Source organism: Talpa occidentalis, unplaced genomic scaffold (genome assembly GCF_014898055.3).
Source record: "Talpa occidentalis isolate TD23 unplaced genomic scaffold, MPIMG_talOcc4v2.1 talOcc4.5, whole genome shotgun sequence".
Classification (NCBI taxonomy): domain Eukaryota; kingdom Metazoa; phylum Chordata; class Mammalia; order Eulipotyphla; family Talpidae; genus Talpa; species Talpa occidentalis.
Genome location: NW_023604861.1, coordinates 100,127,414 through 100,145,167, shown reverse-complemented (window position 1 = coordinate 100,145,167; position 17,754 = coordinate 100,127,414). Strand labels below are relative to the sequence as shown.

At 45.4% G+C, this 17,754-nt stretch overlaps 1 protein-coding gene across 14 annotated transcripts in view; it reads left to right on the top strand.

Moving 5' to 3' along the window:
* The window catches only part of CRACDL (CRACD like), a 103,750-nt gene that overhangs the window by 28,857 nt on the left and 57,139 nt on the right, over nucleotides 1–17,754 (top strand). For 8 of the 14 annotated variants that reach the window (XM_054701895.1, XM_054701896.1, XM_037527925.2 and 5 more), the window contains one exon: nucleotides 1,299–1,417. The exons of 2 other annotated variants lie outside the window; for them this stretch is intronic. The gene's annotated coding sequence lies outside the window, so the exon portion shown is untranslated. Of the gene's footprint in view, nucleotides 1–1,298; nucleotides 1,418–3,526; nucleotides 3,666–5,459; nucleotides 5,582–17,754 lie in introns of all 14 variants that reach the window. 4 more of the 14 variants (XM_037527921.2, XM_037527922.2, XM_037527928.2 and 1 more) reach the window with 4 other exon arrangements.

Genomic DNA, 17,754 nt, shown 5'->3' with positions numbered 1-17,754 from the left:
TTAAAAGTTGTGAGGTTTAGCCTATTTCTAAAGCTGAATAGGGTGCATCTATAGGACCCCTGTTACTTGCATGACATGTCATCATTTGTGAAGTGGTTTCCTGGATATTGCCACATTGGTTCTGCACAGGACCTGGGGATAGCATAGTGAGCCAGAGAGATTCAGCTACTTTCTTGGGGCTGCACAGATGAGCCAAAGTCAGGAGTCATGGATTTCAATCCCATGTTCCTTTCCAACTGCATCCCATAGTGGGAAATAGACCCCACAGCAGAGCTTTGGCATGGTCATTTGTGGGTCAAGACAACTCCTTGGGTCTTATCTTCATGAGTTTAAATGTTCTGATATCTATTTTGTGTCAGGAGCTAGGCAGCAGGTAGAGAAAAATAGTTTCAAGACTTTTGAGGGCTGTTTTGGAGGTAGAACCTGTGAGAACAGAGGATGGGACTAGTGTGGCATTGGTCAGACTTCTACTGTCTCAGGAGGCACAGGAAGGGCCTGGGGTTGAGTGAGGCCACAGGCCCAGTCCCTAAAGGGCTCGGAATATGGGTTGGCTTCAGCTACAAGGAAGGAGGTCAAGAAGAGTCTTGGGATGTAAGTGATTATGCTGTCATATGCCACTTTGAGCTATTTGGGGTTCAATGGAGAGGGGAGAAAAGGTGGCTTTTTTTTTCTCTCTAGTTATCTGTGTCAGTGCACACTCGTGGGTCCATTTCCACGAAAGCCTGGGCATTCATGTGCAATTTCTCACTGGATCCTAAAAACAGACCAGAAAAATGTCTTCCCATCCTCACAGACAAAGAAACAGGGAATGATCTTGTGGATATCCCCCAGTCTTTCCCACATTTTGCAGCACATCTGGAACCTGGGCCCACATCTTAAAGCTCCAAGTCTAGTGCTCTCAGGAGGGAGGTAAGGGGTAGTCTTTTGTGTGGAGAGCAGATTGCCATAGGAAGGGGCTGGGGCAGAGAGCTTTGTATGGTGACTATAAAACCATAATGATCACAGTGGGGAGGTTTCCTGTAAGAAAGGATGAATGAGGCTGGGCTCAAGTAAGGAAAGGGATTAAAAATGAACTTGTGAGGGCATGTGTAAGAAGTGGGCACCTCCATTTCTACTCTTTTGCAATCGGTATCTGCTTTCCTAATGGCCCCACTTACCTCCCGGGCGATTATTTTACCTCTTTCTCTTGGTTTTAAGGATCTTCACACGGTTACTGACTGGTGCTTAGAGTACCGTTGACAGCAGGGATGAGAGCAGCTCTGGGGTGTCTTACCTGGGGCTGAGTGCTCTGTTCACAGGTGTCATCCTGAGTGCCAGAGATCAGTCAAGGCAGCACCACCTGGACCTGGTTTGCAGACTAGAAGGCAGGATTTGTGAAGCAGCGTCACTTCCTAATTGCAAGAACACATTCCTGCATGTGAGTATGTGTTTGGGTGGGGCAGGAAACTTAAAACCTCCCCCCCTCCTGGGGACCACCCTGCTACATTTGTAGTTGTTTGAAAAGAATGATTTTTTCCTCCTAACTTAGTGATGCATCAGAAATAAAAATTAATATGAAGATCAATTCAAAGAGGAATTATAGGGTGAGAATGTTAAGAATGCTCAGCTCATTTTCAGAGCTTGGGGTTAATCAGAACACAAATGTTTTTATCATTGGTATAGTGTTACTTTAGGGGAAAAAACCTCTTCCTTGGTTGAACTGTTTGTGTTACAGGGCAGGGAGAGGGGCATCCCAGACCCTGCAAACCTGCCTGCTCTAAATAGGTTCTGCCATCAGCCGCATCAACACAAACATATTAGACTTTAATAAAAAAGAAACTTTAGTACAATTAGTGAACAATACAGGAAAGGCAAAGAATATAGTTTCTAAATCAAGCACCCAAAGTTACCCGTCCCCTCGTGGGTAAAAGTCCACCCAAACAGGATTGGCCAAGAGGAAGGCCCGAAAACCTGCCACAGGTCTAAAGCACCTTCCAGTGGGGACCCACAGAAAAGGGTCAGAAACAACCAGATAAGTCTGGGAGGAAAAGAGCAAAATCAAAATCAAGACAAAAGTTGCCATTCTTATCCTCCCCACGGGCCCCTCACCCACATCCGTTTCACCCAGTCCACGACCCAAAGGCAAGCACAGTTTCTTCACATGTCTCTCAGCAACATGTGCCACCTCCAGGTCTCCATCTGGCTCTCCATCCTGCTTCCTTCCTTCCTCAGTCCCTTCTGCAGCTGCTGTTTCTCCATGCTCAGCTCCACTCTCCTTTGGGTGGGGCAGAAAACTTAAAACCTCACCCCTCTTGGGGACCACCCTGCTACATTTGTAGTTGTTTGAAACTTCTCTTTGATCCGTGTGCCTGCTGAGACATGACTTCATCCCACAGGTGGAGTTACTGAGCAGAAGGAAGCATGGCACCCTCTCCTATAGACTCCAGTGAGAAATTATAAGAGAATCCTTTAATTTTCTCTAGTTGAGGGTTTTTTTTTAAGTAGGAGAAAAACAAAATCAGGAAATTTTATTAAGTGACGTGTCAGGTTTAGGAAAGCTGCCCCTCCATCGACTGATGATGGTGGCTGTGACTGGGAGCTGTGTGTCTGCGCAGCACAGGGAAGCTGGGGTGCGGCTGAGTGGCTTCTGCCTCCCTGTGCTGGCCCCCAGTCTGCAGGAAGCTCTTCCTCCTCTGCATTGTGGAGACTGGGTTTCCCTAGGGGAAGAGGCTATGATCCCTCCAACAGGCTCCTCTCTCAAAGAACATGTAATATGGGAGGAGTGTGCCAGTGCATCTCTAGAGGTATACCCCAATAGGAAGAGTTTGTCATCACAGGATGCCAAGCTTTCAAGGGGAGACAGTGAGAAAAGTCCTTGTGGATGCCAGGACATTTTTCAGTGCATTTTCTAAATAGGTAGATCTGGTAAGCTAGGGGCTTTTTTGCTGGTGTTGGAGTTCAGACATGAGGTTCTGACAGGATGTAGCCTCTGGATCAAGAGATGACTATTGAGCCAGAAATACTAAACCCATAAGTCAGGGGGTGACTTGGAGTCCAGAGTTCAGGGGGGCCAGCATACAGAGTCCCTGGAACTGACCATCTCAGAGTACCGTGAAGAGAACCCTATGTGGTACAGGAACCTTGGTGCTACAGACTTTGCCTCTGACTCAGGGATCATCAGGCCTGGAGGTAACCAGGGATAGCCATCCCTTAGTTTTTTCAAAGCAGCCCTGAAAGCCCAAACTCTGGTTTGCAAATTTAGGGTGGTTGCTCTCTGCTCTTAAGACTAGAATGGCTGTGCCTCTGCTCTTAAGACTAGAATGGCTTTCCCCTCACACGCACACCCACACCCACACCCTTGGGCCATTTGATCTTCTCAAGGTAAGCTAGACCTAGAGTCTCAGTGTCTTGGGGAAGGGATGCTCTTTCTGGCTGCAGGGAAGGGGCCGGCACTCTCCTCCTTGTCCTTCCTGGGCCTGATCATCCTCCCTGCAAGGCACATCCGGCCTTGAGCCCCACACTGCTTTTTCTCTCCTGGTGCCTGCAGACCCCTTTGAAAAGCCAAGGTGAGGCAACTCCAGAGGACTTAGTGCTGGGTGGCTTTCTGTGGTCTGGCTCTGGCCTAAGGATACCAGGACACGCCTCACATGACCCTCCCTCCAGCTCATCCCTTGCCCTTCAGTCAGGTAAGACTTTCCAAACACAGATATCCCCAGTCTCAGCCTCAGGACTCAGGGTCTCATCATCCGGCTTATACTAACTTTTCAATCTTTTCCTCTCATTTCCTTCTTAGCCACATTTTTCCTCCAGTCTGATTGGGCCATCTGTCTGTTGGTCCACATAGTCCCATGGCTCACTCCTTGTTTGTCCTTTACCACCACTGCACCATGCTCAGGCACTCCCCCCCATTTGTAGTGCCACCGTATACTCCATTATTTCATCTGGACATACTCTACCTGTCTTTCAGAGTTTGCCAGCAATCTCAGTTTCAAAATACCCCCCCAGGTGTTCCAAATGTAATCTCAGCCACTGGACTGTCCATTTGGCACCTGTTCAAATTCTGCCTCAAGGTCACTTTTTCTGTCTTGTATGAAAGACTCATTCATTATGTCTGTCTCTCCTATGAAACTACAAGTTTGTATGCATTCTCTTGTATATTTGTCATGCTTAGGTGCTTTTTAAATATTTTTTAATTTTGAAAGAAAAGACTGATACCTGAGGTTAAGATGCCCTGTCTTACCCCTTTATGTTGCCCAGAGTCATGCTGGACCCTCAGCCACTTCTTGTCCATGGACACACAGGCTCTGTGAGGAAGAAGCTGTGTGAAATTTTGCAAGGATTGGCATCTGGGTTGACAGGATTGACTCATGTGGCAGCAAATGAATTTGATATTCCCTGACTCCACTCTGCCTAGAGGACATATATACCTATTTTATACTCCATTCCTTCTTACGTTCGACATTTTTCTGGCCTCTTGGCTGCTTGATCTGGCATAGGGCTTTTCCAGTCCCCACAAAGTGTGGGATTATGACTTTTCTATGGATTTTGGCTCCTGTCATCTTCCTTTTGGGAAATAAGGACCCTTGTGGGCAGAAATTGGTACATTCTTCCATTTAAGGGGGAAAAAGGTTGTCTTGAGTGAAATAGGCTTTTGTTGTCCTAGGCAGAAGAACAGTTTTGCCCTCATGCTCTTTAAGCTCAGTGGAGGCATTTCTGTAGCATTTGGTACTTACAGTCACAGTGATGAGATGAGAGGTCTTCCTTCTACACATGCATAAAGGCTCCATGTGCTGCTGGGGTGAAGGAGACAACAGGAGGGAGTGAGGACCTGTTTGGCTCTGCTGAGCTCTGGACAACATGGAAGTTGCAGGCAGGTGCTGGCCTGGGCAGATGAGGCCCAGCCCCGGGAGCACAGGCTCTCAACCCTCAGCCCATCTGAACCAGGTTGCTGTGCCCTGGCCCTGAGGACACTCACCTTGGCTCTCCTTAGGTGGGAGAGCTGCTTGCCAATTCTAGCCTTCCCTTTTGTAAGCTTTGTCACATTTATCATCTAAGCCTCAAAGTGGCACTCATCATGTGACATCATGCTTTGATGCTTTTATTGTGAGCATGTCTTCTCTTCTTATGATCTTAGGAAAGTGAAGATTCTATTCCCAAATCTGTTGGAGTTCTCCCACTCCTGCATTGCTTAACCAAGTTGAATTGCACTTGGCTTTTTAAATGAGTATTGATGGTTAACTGTTTCTTCTTTTTCTAATGTGAAATAAAGCAATGAAACTAAAAATAATAATAATAATACTCTACATCCAGCCGAGTAATCAGTAGAGAATTTGCCTTTGGCTGACCCTGTTGTCTTTGTGTCTTGATCTTTATAGTAGCTAAATTCTGGCACAATCAGTTTTTGATTAGTGAGTGAAGTCACTGTTTGGAGTCATATGTGACAAACTGTAAATCCCATATCAACCTCGCCATTTGCTCAGCAGGTAGTGAGGCTCCTTGACCTACCCCACTGATGATGAAGACTTGGGGAAGACTGTGATTTTAATGGAACCCGACAAAGCTATACGCCTTGGGGATCATCTGGAATCCTCTCCCTTGAGGGGTAGGGATGCACCACCTCTCTGTTCCTGGTACCATGCTGTGCAGGCTCTTGATAATGTTTGCTGAATAAATTGCCAAATGAGTGTGCCAGCCAGAGTTGCCTTGTACCTCATAATTCTACACACAGCTGAACCTGTGATTGATCAGCCCTCCTCTCTTATTTTTATGAGAATTTAAGGAAAACAACTAAAACTTGATTCTCTCCCCCAAGTTAGGTTTGTAAAGAATTAAAGGTTAATTTTAATTTTTTCATTGGGTTACATGGGGTATCCCAACTTTAGGAGTTAAAAATAACCAGGAAAAGCTATCATAAAACCTTTAGAACTTTAGTGATTTCCTAGTCTTTTCAGCAGAAGTCACTGATTTTCTGTGTACTTCACATTATGAATTTGACTTGCTGTTATTAGGACACCTGTGATGGAGAGATGATTTCTTTGGCAACCATGGAAGAAAAAAAAAAGTGAAAAAAGGAACTAAACAAATATACTTTTGCAATGCCGTCAGTGCTTTTGTGTTTAATACCAGAAGGCTGAAAGGAACAAACTAGTGATACACGCAACAGCTTGGATGAATCTCAAAAGCATCATGCTTCGTCAAAGAAGCCAGTCTCAAAACGTTACATGCTGTACGATTCCATTTTTGTGACATTCTCGATAAGACACAACTGCAGTGATGGAGAACAGATGAGTGTTTGCCAGTTGTTGGAGACTGGGAGAATGTGACTATAAGGGAGCAGCATGGGGGAGGGCTTTGAGGTTGAGAGAACAGTTCTGTATCCTAGCTGTGATGGTGGCTATGTGAATCTGTATGTGTCAATATTCATGGAACTGTGCACCAAAAGCAAGTCAAATGTACTGTGTGGTGTCTTAAAAATAAAGTACCAGGAGGGTGAGAAGTGCCTAAATTGTATATTCATTGACAACAGGCTCAGTTGGTAATTCCTGTCCCAGAATGAACAACCTCTGTGCTAAGAGGTTTAGAAAGATCCCCCTACCCATGGCCACTTCTGTCTCCTGAGTGTCATTCTTCTGACAGTTGTCAGGATGTCCTCAAGGTCACCATCTGATTTTTTTGTTGTATAACAGTTTGGGAAGTTTGCATCTTTGTTATAGACCTGCCCCTTAGGATATAATAGGGTACAGGTTAGGATGAATTTTGGGGGGTACTCTGAGGAATTCCTTTTATACATGTTTATATGAATGTTTACGTGAGTATAGGTTCATATCAACTGGATATGTTTAGAATAGTTATTCCTTTTCAGTTGTTTATTCCTTTGAAATAGCTTCACTGAAGCCACGCACATGTCCATAACTATGAACCATCTTTATTTCTCTCTCCAGGAAAACCGAGTCTTTCAAGTCTTCTCAGCCTTTCCTGAGGCACCATGTCATGCATATTGTCTCCTATGTAGCCTCAAATTGTCCATTCCTCCCCATCCTGTGCCACCACTCCAGTCCTTCTCTACCCCCAACACTGCCTTGCAACCTAGGGGGTCTTTCTGAAACTCAAATCCAACCATATAATTACCTTGTGAAAATCTTGTCATTCTCTCATTACCTTTAGAATGGTGTCCAAAATCCTTAACATGGCTTAATAATCTTGGGTCACCCAGATTCTTCTGCTCATTTCCTTAGCATAGTTCTCTTACCCACCCTACTCTGACACTCACACTTCTTACAGGATGTTGAACAAGTTATTTTTTCCTCCTGCCTTTGGGTTTTGTAGAATGCTGGTCCCTATGCTTGAACTTTGCCCACCCCCTCCCCCCACCTGCAACCATACGCATCATTTGTCTGGCAAAATTTTCTCTTCTTTGTCTATCCTCAGCCTAGCTTTCACTTCTGGGTGAGCATCCCTCACTCCTGGCCTCAGAGTCACCTAGCCTTCTAGCCTTGCACCTATCACACTGTGTCATAACTGCTGCCAGGTATTCTCTGTGTTGTCACTGTTGAGTTTTTGGCATTGGCACAACCCTATAGCTAGAGGTGGTAAGGAAAGATTTTATGATGAATGGGCAGAGTCATCTGTAAAAGCCTCAGAGCCTGCTACCAACAGAAATCTGATGGCATCGAGGCACCAGTCCCTGCCTTCTAAATGGCTTGTATCTGGTCAGAGAATTAATAACTGTTGAAATACTTGAATGACAATTGTGTTAAACCATGAAACATGGACTCCAAATGCTGATGAGGGCGAGCATGCAAGCTGAAGGAGTGGAGGTTATTAGTGAAAGTTTCCTAGAACTCCTCTTCCCAAATAATTTCTCTGCCTGTTTTCTCATAGGATATAGATTTACCTCGCTACTTTCTCCCATTTTACAAATTGCTGTGCACTCACTAAAGCTGAGCACAAAGGGCCTACCACATTCCCTTTGTGGGTGACTGTAGGTAGGCCTGAGGCTTTCTGTCACAACTTGGTCAGTCACTCCTATTGCTATTTTGTGGGGCCACTCTGCCAGTCTCCTTCAGACTGCTTTTATGTGGTGTGGTTGTGTTGCTTTTCCGCTCTATGAATTTTAAAACACTTCCTAGTTTGAATTCTAGTTCTCCTGCAGCCAAATAGTTTATAGAGAGATTTGATAGTGAAAGGTGTTCACTCCCTCCCGCATCTTCCTTTCCCTATACCTAAAAAGATGGCTTTCCACTTGGAAAACAATGTGTTGAATCACAGTTTGAGCACTGCTGATGGAGTCTCTAATGGATTCTAAAAGAATCCCTGTTGAGTGGCTTGCCCCAGAGCTGCTGCTGGCATCCTGACCCAGTGCCATTTGTCAGGGATTCTGTTCTGCCGTTAGGTCTCTAGCTCATGTGCTCTGGCTCTCCGCCCAGTTGACTATGGGCAGCTGGGCTGGGTCAGCTGCTGCTTGGGGGTGGGGGGCAATCGCTGCTGGACCCCTGAGCAGGGGAGGGCCTTATGCATAGGCTGGGTTCTGTCAACTCAGGTTGTGTCCAGTGCTGAGCTGGGACAGGAAGTTTTACCTTGTGTCTGCTTGCATTCATTAAAACTGCCACACCCACCCAGGCGGAAGTGCCATGGAGTGGACAGGCTCTCCCAGTTTCACACTTCTGTCAGGGCCAAGGGTACCTGCTCATTCTTCTTTGAAGCCTTGTCTGACTTCCTGACTAAAAACAAACCTCCAAGAATTGGATCGCCTCATGGCCTTGGTATCACCCTTGATTTTTTCCTGCTCCTCACTCACCAGCCAGTTTTGCATATGGACTGACCTTCTGGGTCCCTGCTTCTTCACCTCTTAAATGAATGGCTTGGATGAGGTGGTTGCTGTGAGTCTCCCTAGAAGTCTGACATAATAAAGTTCTTGTTCTCTAAGTTAGGAGTTCAGGGATGGAAAACTGGGGATCAGATGACTGACTAATAGCTGCTTTCCTCCCTCCTTGAATCCCTATGAAATTATCAACAGTGAGGTAAAAAGAAGGAAGTCATTATGCTCTTAGCAGACCAGAAATGCAGAGGAGTCCCTAGGAGGTAAAAACAAAAAAGCAGAGAAGAGGATGCTATAGCCCAGGTCCCTAGAGTGACATGTGAGTCTCTCTTGGGAGCTCTGGAGTCTCTCCAAGGTCCATGTGGTGAACAGTACTTAGACAAGTCCCCTCCAACATATACTGCAGAGTAGCCCAGGGTGCATCTTATCTGCAGGATGAAACCTTGAGAGCATTTTCTGGAGAATGTGGGCAGTGTCCTGGGTAAGGCTCCTGGCGGTGCTTTTGGGTCTGAGAGTCATTTCATAGCCTGAGGTGGCACCAGACCTCTGAACAGACCTGGAGGAAAGCAAAACAAGGGACATAATGCTGCCTGGCAGTAACAGACATCACACACTTTGTCCCCAGAACAGAGCTGCCTTATTTTGGCAGTTATGAGGGAGTCCCAGACTGCTAGCCTGTTGGCATGTCCCACCTACCTAACCAGAGCCATGGCCAGCTTTCCATTCAAAGCAGAGCCTGGAGGAAATGCATAGTGCCATAGCCTCAGAATTGTAAGGGAATGGAAAATATTGTTAAAATTTCTGGAGAGAAAAAGCAGGTTGTCCAAAAGAACAGAATCAAACTGGAGGCTGACATCTCTTCAGCACCACTTGAAGCTAAGTTCTGGCAAGTTCTCGGAGAGGTGATCTCCAATCTAAAATGCTACTCCCTGCTAAATTACTGCTCTAGTGTAAGAGCAAATAAATATATTTTTGAGCCTGAAGGAGCTCAGAAATTCATCTTGACATCCCATGTGGGAAAAAATAATCCACATACAGAGTCCCTCCATATAAGCAAAAAAAAAAAATCCAAGATTGCATGGTGTAGAAGAAACAGTGGTAGCTGATGATCCAGAAGTGAAGAAAGCTGGACGAAAATGGAAATTCTTTAATAGACCATTGCTTTTTTTTTTTTTAAAGATTTAGTTTTTATTTATACAAGAACTAGGGTATAGGCCAGATGTGTGGGAGGGTGAGAGGATTCACCAGAGACAGAGCTGGGAGCAGAACAGGCAGACTGACGAAATACACTGCTGAGGGGAGCAGCGGGCGAGACAGGAGAGGTCTGCAGCGCCATGTGGGTTGCTTGGCGGCTGGCCGGGATGGAACCAGCACTACAGAGGCTGTGGACAGCTTCACAGCTGCTGTGCTTAACCGCCTGCACCACCAGGGAGGCCCCCTAGACCATGCCTTTTGACACATTGTAATATCTTCCTTTCTGGTGGGCTAGCTATCTTCCTTCTGGTGGGCATATCAATTTTGCTTCATATATATTTTTGCACTGTGTTATTATAAGCATATATATGTACAATTTTAAATCTTGATTGATTTTCCAAATTATCATCATATAATTTCTCACTCTGTCACTAGTGGTTTTTGTCAAACTCTTTTAAATCTGGTATTAGTATAGCCACTCCAGCTTTATTTTGGTTACTATTTGCCTGGTATATATCCTTTTTCTATCATTTTACTTTCAGCCTATCTGTATCTTTGAATTAAAAGTTTGTCTCTTGTGGACAGCATTTTGTTGGATCATTTCTAAATTGATTTTATCAATCCCTATATATATATATTTTAAAGATTTTATTTATTTATTTATACCGCACCGGGCACAGTCAGAAGCACGGGAAGGTGAGAGAATTCACCAGAGTCAGAGCGGGGAACAAAACAGGCAGACTGACGAAATACACTGCTGAGGGGAGCAGTGAGCTTGGCAGGAGAGGTCTGTCGCGCCATGTGGGACCCTCGCCTGCAGCCGGGGATCGAACTGGTGCTGCAGAGGCTGTGGGCAGCTTCACAGCCAAGCGCTCAACCGCTGCACCATTAGGGGAGGCCCTCAATCCCTATATTTTAATTGGAGTATTTAACCTATTTTCATTTAATGTAAGTACTAATAAGGTAGAATTTGTGTTTGCCATTTTGCTCTGTTTTTTGAAAATCATAAACCTTTTTTGTTACTCTGTTCCTTTATTGTTACCTCCTTTTTTAATGTTAAATAGATACTTTGTAGTATATCATTTTAATTTCTGTGTCATTTCCCATCTTTTTTGTTTTCTGTTGTTTTTCTAATGGTTACCCCTGGAGATTATAATTTGCATCTCAGTTTATAGCAATCTAGTTCAGATTAGTACCAGCTTAATTTCATAATATAGAAGATACTCTTTTCATCTATATTTTCTATGTTGTTAATCATTGTGCACATTATACTTGGCTCACTGGCACAGATTTGTAGTTAGCGCTTTATGCAGTTGTCTTTTAAATTAGATAGAAAGAAAAAGGAATTGCAAATGATAATAAATTTATACTGTCTTTTATATTTGCCTGTGTAATTCGCTTCACTGCTGATCTTTGTTTCCTGTGGATTTGAATTACTCTAGTGCCCATTAGTATTTCTTGTAGGACAGGTTTACTAGTGACAGTTTCTCTCAGAATTTTTGTTTATTTAGGAATATCTTAACTTGTATTTTTTTCTTCATTAAAAAAAATTGAGGTAACTTCATATAACATAAAAGTAACAATTTTAAAATCAATAGTTAAGTTGTATTTGGTACATTCATTACCTCTATCTAGTTGCAAAACATTTTGTCACTCAAAAACAAAACTATCTGTAAAGCAGTAACTTTTCATTCTCTTATTATTAAAGGATAGTTTTCTGGATCCAGTGTTCTTGTTCCATGGCCTTTTATGTTTCAGCACTTGCAATAGTGCATCATCTGCCTCTGGCCTCTCTGCCTCCAACGAGATATCAGTCATTAATCTTACTGAGAATCCTTTGTAGGTAATGAGTTGTTTCTCTCCTGCTGCTTTCAAGATTTTTTATTTGACAGTTTGATTATAATATATCTTTTTTTTTTTATATTTTTTAAGATTACTTTTTATTTATTTATTTATTTATACAAGCACTGGGTACAATCAGAAGCGCGGGAGGGTGAGAGAATTCACCAGAGCCAGAGCGGGGAGCAGAGCAGGCAGAAGGACCGAAGTACACTGCTGAGGGGAGCAGCGGGCGGCAGGAGAGGTCTGCGCGCCATGTGGGACCCTCCTCCGGTGGCCGGGGAGAAGCCGGGGATCGAACCGGCGCCGCAGAGGCCGCGGGCAGCTTCGCAACCCAGCGCTCAACCGCTGCGCCAGCGGGGAGGCCCTGATTATAATATATCTTAATGTGAATCTTTTTTAGTTTATCCAACTTGGAGCATTTTTTTAGCTTCTTCAGTATGTAGATTTTTTCTCAAATTTGGGGATTGTTCAGCTATTGTTCTTCAACTATTCTTTCTGTTCCCAAAACTCTAAATATGTATATGATGGGCTTCAGCATCTTTCTGATGGTAGGACCAGGACCTAACTGCCTGCTTGCCACAGACACATACACCCTCCCCACACTCAGTGCCAGGTGCCCCCCCCACTACCCTCCATGTGAAGTGAAACCCCCTCAAAGCTTTCTTGTGTCTGGGGTTCTGGGAAGGGTCATAGGATTTGGTGCTACTCTTTAGAAGGTCCAGGTTCCTGCTGGCCACCTCCCATTTTCAGGCATCTGTAGGCAGGGCTAGGATCATCATCCTTCCTTTCCTCTTCCCATTGAGTGGGGTGGATGATGATGAAAAGGCAGGGATGTCCTGGAGCTGAGGACAGGTAGGCTGGTTTTCAGTCATTATGAGAGGGTGAATTCATACCCAGGCCCACCATCTTAACACCCTTTTCATTGTTTCCAGCTCTGTGTGTTTCTTTGCTGAAGGCTCGAAAGTGAAGGTTACAGTAGGTCACTGGCTCCATTCCTGTAGCCTATCCCTTATGCTGTTCCTTCCTCTTGGCTCTGTGAGCCTTGCAGGTTTCTGAGTTTTTTGAGTAATATAGAGAATTTACTGCTGATCCAGGACCCCTCAGACACAGTGCTGCTTGTTCTGGCAGGAGCTGGCATATATTTGCTGTATGCTTCTTGGGCTTCCTTCTCGTGAGATTCTTGGTACCTATAGTTCCCCTTATGCCCTCTGCTGGCCTGTGTCTCCAGGTGGATCAGGCACCTGTGGATCAGCCACACCTACTTCCCAAACAGGCTGCTCCCTAGCCACAGAACCGTCTCTTGTGGGCGGCACTATTTCCAAATCCCAATGTTAGGGATGGGACAGCCAGAACAGGCCTGTGTGGAGGTGGTGTGGGTGGGTGCCCATGTGCTATACTCTAAGAGATGCCAAAAATAACTGTTAGCGCTATACTTCTTTTCTGCATTACATCATCTCATTTGTTCCTTCACAGCAGCCAGTACAACAGGTCTTGTGATAAGTGAAAAACTGGCAAGTGTCAGCGAGGATTCCAGTGCCAACAGCAAGCTGGAGCTTTTTCTGTTATACCCAAGCCCAGGTTTAGCCCTCTATTTGGATGTAGAATGTTATCCCTCTGGTTCATTTCACAGGTCGTGCTTGTGTTAGTGGTGTACAAACATGCTCTTCCCAATGTGATACAGATCCTGTGGAGCAAGCTGCTACCCTTCTTGTTGAGTGCCTACTGTAAGCTGAACCCCAGTCTGGGCTGAACCCCAGTCTGAACCCCAGTGTAGGTCTCAGGCTGCAGTGCTAGTACCTGAGAAACAACTTGGTTTTCCTGTAGCTCAGCTTCATGTCTTCTATGAACACCCATGGGCATGGCCACCCCGCTGAATCTCAGCCAGTATGATGTTTCTTGCAGCCCACAGCACTTAGGTTCAGGTGAAGCACAGATTCTCCAGGTTAGTCTGCCTCTGAGCACCACGAGCTGTTAGGCAGCAAGTTATCTCTCAGCATTAGCACTCCTGTGGCCAAGTCAGTTGGAGCAGGGGGCTCCCCCCTTGCATGGTGGTGGGTATGTCTTCCCTCAGAGCCCAGCACCACAGTTTCTGTCGGGCTTTCAGAGGTGCTATTCTGGGTTGCATCTTGCTAAAATGCCCTTTTTCTTGCAGAGAAATTTGGGTAGATGGAGACAAAGAGAGTCACCCAGCTGTGTGGCCACCTCACTTCGCTGCCAGATAACTGAACATTTGTTACTGTCTTAGGAGCTGGCAGCCAACAAGTACACTGAGAAACAGGAGTCTGTGGCTCCCGGACCCCATTCTCTACCCCATACATGTGCTAGGGCTTTGTGCTATTGCTGGTTGCCACCTGCTGACTCTAGCTTTGATACAGAAATAATAAAACTGATATTTTTCTCAAAAGCTTCACAGTCTTAATTGAAATGTGCAAGTCTAAGCTTGAGAAAATACAGAGTCATTAAATATCAAGTGGTGTGGGGCATCTATATGCTGTGCCCCTCTGCATGGAAATACTTAATAGGGGCTTTGATGCCTTTTAAAACAGTCCTCAAAATACAGGGAGACTGACATAATTTATAATATTAGATGTCTTCATATAATGAGCCAAATGTATGTTTGTAATGCACCATGTCTTTATTCTCCAAATGTGATGTCTCCAAATTAGAGAACCAGAAGATATTGATGCCAAACCGAACCAACACCCACAGCTGAATCACACAGGAGCATTTTGTCAGAGAATCTTATGAAATGGCGCAAACAGAGTCAAGTATTTGAGGCCACTTTTTTCTTAGAAATGTTAATTTCACAAGAATGTTAATAAAGTGAAAGGCCTTATTAAAAATGGCTGTGGGTGTGTTATCTAGTGAATGCTGCCTTTAGATTTTATGAGCATTGGTGATGAAACTCATTCATAAAATGTTTACCAACTGCCTACTTTGCATAGATATTAGGGCTACAAAGATGAAGAGGACTCTTCCCTGCCCTTGAAAAGCTCCAAGTCCAGAATGGGAGATGTGTAAAAAATATTGTGAGTGGAGGGACTCATAGGAAGGATGCAGGGTGCCCAGCAAGTGCAGAGCTTCCTTATGGGTAGGGTTGTAAAAATTGCTGGTGTGTGGATGAGGCGAAGGGCAGGTATTTCCTTGGGAAGGCTGTGTGCTGAGTACCAGGTGTGTGTGAAGGGATGCAGGAGGTGTGTGTGAAGGGATGCAGGAGGTGTGTGTGAAGGGATGCAGGAGGTGGGGTGGGACCAGATCTGGAGGTTTTCTGTGGCGTTACCACTTAGTTTTTCTGGATCACAAGCAAACAGGATGTTGAGAACTAGATTTTGAAAATGTTTTCAATATGTGTTGTTTCCAGATCAAGAATGTTTCACATGTTGTCTAACTAAAATTTCTTCACAAAAGAATTTTGTACCAGTTTTGTAGGTCTTTCTTTTTCAGAGATAATCTGGTGGACTGTTAGATATCAGAGTCCAAACCACTCCTCTTTGGGAAATGATTTGCCCAAAGTCACTCAGCTGTTAGGTGGTTAGTGGTACAGCCAAGGCTAGACCCTAGTTCTCTAGTTTTATTGCTGTTTTTACCAATGGTGTTTGTTGCCTGCTAGCCAAGCACCTGCTCTTATGGGAAGAGCAGGGAAGTAGGAGTTTGGAGTCAGGTGACTAGTGGTGCCTTTGCTGATAACTGATCATGAACCCAATTGAGTCCATAAACCTGGAGTCATTCTATGCCTCTGCATCTGCATTTGCTGAGTGAGGGACCAGACCAAAACTGTCTCCTGTAACTTGGACTGGGGGCCATGTCTGCTCCCAACATTTAGGTGCTAAACTTAGGCAGTGTCAAAAAACACTTTGAGACACTGTGCTCCTCTTAGTTCTACAGATAGCTGTCTCTTTTCCTGCTGTGTAGGCACATGCCTTAGACACCATGGTGAAGATGGGAATGAATACATTTGACTAGAGTGGGTACTTGGCCACCAGAGTTGCTTTTAACTTGGGAAAAATAGGTATTGTTGCCATCAGTGGCCCCCTTATTGGCCTCAACTACATGGTCTACATGTTCCAGTATGACCCCACCCAGGGTAAATTCAATGTTACAATCAAGGCTGAGTGGGAAGCTTTTCATCAGTGGAAAATTCATTGCCATCTTCCAGCTGCAAGATCCCACCAACATCAAATTTGGGTGATGCTGGTGCTGAATATGTTGTGGAGTCCACTGGTGTCTTCCCTACCCAGGAGACCTTGATGGCCGGGGCTAAAATGTCATCATCTCTGTCCCTTCTGCTCTTGCCCACATGCTTGTGATGGGCAGGAATCAGGAGAGGTGCAACAACCCCCTCAAGATTGTCAGCAATACCTACTGCACCACTGCTGTTTGGCCTCCCTGGCCATGGTCATCCATGACAACTTTGGCATCAGGGAGGGACTAATGACAATAGTCTGTGCCATCCTTGCCACCCAAAAGACCATGGAAGGCCCCTCTGGGAAGCTGTGACGTGATAGTCAAGGGGTAGCCCAGAGCATCATCTCCTGTTCTGTTAGTGCTGCCAAGATTGTGGGCAGGGTCATCCCTGAGCTGAACAGGAAGCTAATGGCATGGCCTTCCATGTCCCCACTCCCAACATATCAGTTGTGGATCTCACCTGCCACTGGAGAAGGTTGCCAATAGGATGACATAAAGAAGGTGGGGAAGCAGGCATCACAGGGCTCCCTCAAGGGCATCTGAGTAACAGGTTGTATCCGTGATTTTAACAGTGACTTCCACTTCTTGGATGCTTGGGCTGGCACTTCCCTCAGTGGCTGATTTGTCAAGCTCATTTCCTGGTAGGACAGGAATTTGGCCACAGCCAGGGTGGTGGACCTCATGGTACACATGGCCTCCTAGAAGTACAGAACGGAGCAAATGGGTAAACGACCACCCCCAGTAAAAGCATGAGAAGGGAAAGGCCCTCAGCTGCTAGGGAGTCCTCCCACCACACGTCCAAACGTACTGAGAATCTCCTGACATGTCACAGTTCCATTCCAGACCCCTTCAAGAAGGGGAGGGGCTTCCAGAGTCCTGCCTTGTCATGTGGCACACTGAAACCAGCTCCTCCACCCCCACAAAATACACTTTGGGAAATGATGTTGCTGACATTCCTTCATATGTAGTTAGATCTCTCGAGATGCATGTTGTGCAAACTGTGTTTGCCCTGTGATACATGGGCTTCAGGTAGGGGTGAAATGAGCAAGTTGTCTAACCAGTTATGGGAAGCTGTTCCCTCCCAGACAGTGTCCTGACACCATAACCAGTTTCTTATTTATGTCTCTGATTGATGGGCCTTTAGGCCTCCAGAATGTTTCCAGGGTATGGTTGTAAGGGGCATCTTGAAAACTTCAGGACAGATTTGAACTGTGGAATATCAGGTCTGAGGGCTTGATAACATGTAGCCAGATTGCAAGTCTGGAGAGGATGTCACTTGAGACCTGGGCTTCTTCCCTTTATGGGGAAGAGCTCACACTTGGGTAAAGGATATGCTATGAGTATCATAATTTTCACATATGAGTTCAGTGATCCTGAATGGATTGCTAAACTTCTCTGATTCTGTTTTCTCACTTGCAGAAAGGATCCTGTTTTCTCACCATTTAATTCACAGGTTGTGAGTTTTTTAAATTGGGGAATATAGAGCACCAGGAATTGGGACCTACTTCATTCTCTTTCCTGTGAATAAAATGAGCCCAGGGGGGCCTCCCCTGGTGGCGCAGCGGTTGAGCACTGGGCTGCAGAGCTCTGGGCTGCAAAGCTGCCCGCAGCCTCTGCAGGCCGGTTCGATCCCCGGCCGCCAGTGAGGGTTCCACTGGCGTGCAGACCTCTCCTGCCGCCCGCTGCTCCCCTCAGCAGTGTGTTCCGTCACTCTGCCTGTTCTGTTCCCTGCTCTG